Source organism: Sus scrofa, chromosome 8 (assembly GCF_054392235.1).
Source record: "Sus scrofa isolate SSC_HxYL_T2T_F1_AM1 chromosome 8, Sscrofa_HxYL_maternal_Yorkshire_Landrace_v2.0, whole genome shotgun sequence".
Taxonomy (NCBI): Eukaryota; Metazoa; Chordata; class Mammalia; order Artiodactyla; family Suidae; genus Sus; species Sus scrofa.
Window position 1 is genome coordinate 55,532,501 of NC_139390.1, and position 4,664 is coordinate 55,537,164.

Consider the following 4,664-nt stretch of genomic DNA (forward strand, 5'->3'; position numbering starts at 1 on the left):
GGGTGTGTCGTTTTGTGTTCGATGTTTTCTGAGCTTCCCCTCTGGCCTAGTGATTTCTTTCTTCTCTATTGAAATCAAACACTTGGGTGCATAGCATTTTATTTGGCCCGCGCCGCCCCGCCGCCCTTGCCGTGACAACGTTGCTGTCCCTGTATTAGGACGGTGAGGAGGTTCTTGTTGGTCTTCGGATGGCCGCACCCACGGTCTATGGAGCTTCCCAGGCTAGGGGTCGAACTGGAGTTACGGCTGCTGGCCTACGCCCGAGCCGCAGCCGTGCCAGATCTGAGCCTCGTCTCAACCCCCTGCGTGAGGCGAAGGATGGAGCCCGCAACCTCATGGTTCCTGGTCAGATTCGTTTCCTCTGTGCCACGAGGGAAAGTCCTGAATCAACGATGTACGGATTTAGGACGCTATGGAGGGATGCATTGGCCGGCCCCAGGTCATATGGGGTTCCGGAGCCAGGGATCCGATCCAAGTCCCAGCTGTGGCAACGTGATTACTTGAAAGAGGACCCTTTAAAGCCGGGGTGGGGGTGGCGATGACACTGCATGCCATGGAGGTGCTCACCTGTCCTTTTTGTGGACACCTTTTCCGCGGTGGTGACAATGGATGCCCTGGCTGCCGTTCGGAAATGAAAGGTGAAGGCCAAGGTCCACGGTCCGTGGTCGGCGTGGTTCGTCTTCAAGGCCACGGATGAAGAAATGGGCTCCAGGAGGAAAGAGTCCAGGCCTTATGCCTGCCCTGCCTGGAGAATCCATGTCGCCACACAGCGATCCATCCCGATGCGTTCGTTGGTCCTGCGACGCCCCCTGCCGTAGGCTGCTTTTTATAGTCTCCGAAAAGGTCCGCCAGATGGCTCCCGGGGTGGGCCTGGGACGACCAAGTTCGGGGCCGGAAGAGGCCACTTCCAAGTGGGGGAGGAGTTACAAGTGGGCGGCAGACCTGAAGATAACCTGGAGGGGAGGAAAAAGGAGGGGAACCGTGACCGAGCGAGCCGGAGGGGAGGGGAGGGGAGGGACGATGGGATGGCACCATCGGGAGTCCTGCTCAAAGAATTGGAGCCTCCTTGAGACATGCGACCACATCCATCATTCCAGAGGGAATGGAAGCATCTTCCCCATGGTTGTACAATGATACATGTCCTTCAGAGTCCCTGAGAAAAAAAGGAATACAAGGCAAGATTTTGTCCGTGGAGGGAAGGGGGGGGGGGGGGGAGAACAGAGGCTCCAGACTTTGGATCTCTTGGCACAGGGGCCTCCTGCGCCGTATGGAAAGGACTGTTCCTAGGGTGCTCTCAGAATGGGATTTCTGGGTCCCACGAACCTTGTGTGTTGGACAAAGAGGCAGAAAGAGGGGTTCCCGGCTGGAAAGCCCAAACCACAGCTCTTCAGATGGGTAGGGAAGGGCAGACAGACTTCCGGCCCCAAGCAGTGATCTGGACCTCCAGAGGCCTTAGGACGACTTCACTGAGAACACGCAGAATCCGACCCAGCCACAGCGTCCTCTATACCTAGCTCTGTTTCACTTTCTCTGTCTCTCTCCCCTCCTCCTCTTTCTCCCTCTGATTCTGCCTCTCACTGTCTGCCTATCCTCCGTCCCTCCCTGTCTGTCTCTGTCTCTCTCCCTCACAAGCACACCACCGCGGGTCCCCCCCCTCCCCCCCCTTCTTTCTCCCCCCCCCCCCCCCCCCCCCGGCATATGCTATTATCCTTTTCCTTAAGACTGTGATTTACATGCCATGGAGTCTCCCTTCCCCAGGGAAACCTACAGTGCCTTTGTCCTTAAAAGAGGCAGGGGATGGTGGGGCTGAGGGCAGACATTATTTGAACAGGTGTGAGGACATACATAGGTCTACTGCCTCGGACTGAGGCCATTCTGAAGCTTTTCGGGGGCGTGGGAGATCACACTGTTCCCGGTGCGTGCGTGTGTGTGTGTGTGTGTGTGTGCGCGCGCGCGTGCAGGTGTGTGGGGAGGGAACCCGAATGGGGCACCCCCAGACCGACCGCTTCGGCTTTGGCGCTGGCATGTGGAGGATCTGGAATCCAGGGCCCTCTGGAAAGGACGGATGTGAGACGGACACCCTCTTCTTCCCGTCTTGAAAGCAGGAGAAAAACCTTCCTCTAGAAGCCCAAGTTCAAAGCCAGCTGTTTCAAGGAACGTCTGCCTCTGGCAAGGGGGAGGGGGAGGGCGAGGGCGAGGGGGCGGCCTGGAGGCAGCCTGGAGCACCCACGGCATGCATTCAGAAACCTCGTGCATCTCTCTTCCGGTGCTATCTTTGGGGGGACGTGGTACTCTTGGGCAAGTCCTCCGAACGATAGTGGAAACAAACATCTGTCTTCTCTCCCACACCTGGTGAATGCAGACAGACACACTGGAAGAGCACCCACCCTCCCTTTTCCCCCAAAGGACTCTTGTCACTGTACAGACGGGGGGGGGGGGGGGTGGCCCACGGGGGTGTCACACGCAGTCTTGGTGGCTCGTCTATGTTTCCAATCCGCCCAGGCAGTGCAGGCGGCCACCACTGCTGCTGCCACCTCTCACCGATCGTTCATCCTGTCCGTCAGTGCTATGACAGCACTAAGCTCTTCAGGGAGAAAATGCTCCCTGCCTTTCCTCTCGGAGGGCACACTGAGGGCACCCACTCCCATTAACAAAGTTTATTCACCTTGACAGGAAGAAAAGAGCTTGGGGTTTTTCACACCGCTGCAGATGACACTTTCCTACCGACTCTGGAATTCTCTTGCTCATTCTCCGGTGGGCCCGCCCCCCCATTTCAGGAGAGGGTGTTTGGTTCTGGGTTGGGGTGCGTGTGTGCGCGCGCGTGTGTGTGTGTGTGCGTGTGGGTGTGTCTGTGTCTTGCTTTTTCATTTTATTGGAATACAGTTGACTGACAAAGTTGTATGAACTTACAGGGTTGTTTCTGGGTGTTCGTCATGGCAGTGAAAGGAAACACCAGGATTTCCCTAGAAAGCCATCCCGTTCACCTGATCGGTGGCATGGAGGACATTCACATCCTCCTTGAGTTTCGCATTTGAAAGTGAGGGGCGGGTGCGTGCAGCAGGTCCCCCACCCCCACCCCACCCCGCGCCCCGAACGTGCCTCCCGCAGTGGCACTAGGAGTGTGTGCAATGAAAGGGACAGGACACCAGACACCAGAGGACCATTCTGACCCTCCTTTCCTTCTCTCTTCAGAAAGCAGGAAATAAATCTCTTGGGTGAAAGAAAAGTGTGCTCCCTGCCACGAAATTTGGGGGGGGGGGGTGTCGGGTTGGCGATAAGGACTTCACTGCTCCCATGGCTCCTGCAATGTTCACGAATCCTCCAAATCCTCAAGGCAAGATGGTTCACAACCAATACATGAGCGAGCTGTCAGAGACACCAGGGACTGAAACACTCCGTATTAGGGAGGGGTCCTCACTCACTTTCATGCAAAGGCAGCCACAACAGCAGCCTTTTCAAAGATGGCTGCAGGCAAGGGGGTGGGGGAGATGATGGAGAAAGTGGTGGTGGCGGCGGCGGCGGCGGCGGCGGCGGCGTGGCAGACTTGGATCACGTCCATTATGTTCATTCAACAAACAGTCGGGGCGATGGGAGAATGGCCGCTTGGTGGTCTGGGTTTCTCCAGGCTCCCTGGCCCACTCCCTGCCCCACACCCCCAACCCCCCACACCCCCTTGGACATGGGCAGGAAGGTTTCTAGAGAAGGCAGTGCCTGACCTGCTGGCTCTGTCACCCTGGGGGGAGAACATTTCGGAGAGTCGCCAGAGGCTTCAGACTTCCTACCCCTCTCCCTCCCCCACTCTGAACCCTGGTAACTAGACTTCATTCAACCGACACTTAGGATGGGTCATCCAACTGTTCTCTCATGAAGGAAGGAAGGAAGGAAGGAAGGAAAGAAGGAAGGAAGGTCGGTCGGTGGGTAGGTGGGTGTGTTTTCTGCGTGGGGTGAAGCCTTCCCTCCCTCGATGCAAGCCTGATATCCTCACCTGTCACAGAGACTGGACCCCTAAAAAACTACTGTGTCCGGTTTTCTCCCATTTAGGGGGTTCCAGAGTGTGTGTGTGTGTGCGTGTGCGTGTGCGTGTGCGTGTGTGCGTGCGTGCGTGCGTGCGTGTGTGTGTGTGTGTGTGTGTGTGTTGAGGGCCACACCCACGGCATATGGAGGTTCCCAGATGACGGATCGAATCGGAGGCTTTAGCTGCTGACCTCCTACACCACAGAAACAGGAATGCCAGGTCCGAGCCGCGTCTGGGACCAACACCACAGCTCACGGCAACACCGGATCCTTTACCCACTGAGCGAGGTGGACAGGCATCGAACCTGCAACCTCATGGTTCCTGGTCGGACTCATTTCCACTGCGCCATGGCGGGAACTCTGCTTTGTGGTTTTGGCGTTTGGATTCCAGAAGGTGGCGTAGGGGTCCCTGTTCGTCGTCTATTGGATAGAGACTCTTTTGTGTGTGTATATGTTCATCCCATCCTCCTCATGGATCCCTCTCCCCCGCCCTCATGATTTCTTTTCCCCCCTCTGCTTTTTAGGGCTGCCCTCGTGGCATATGGAAGTTCCCAAGCGAGGGGTTGAATCGGAGCTACGGCTGCTGGCCTACGCCACAGGCACAGCCATGTGGGATCCGAGCCGCGTCTGCGACCGACACCACAGCTCAC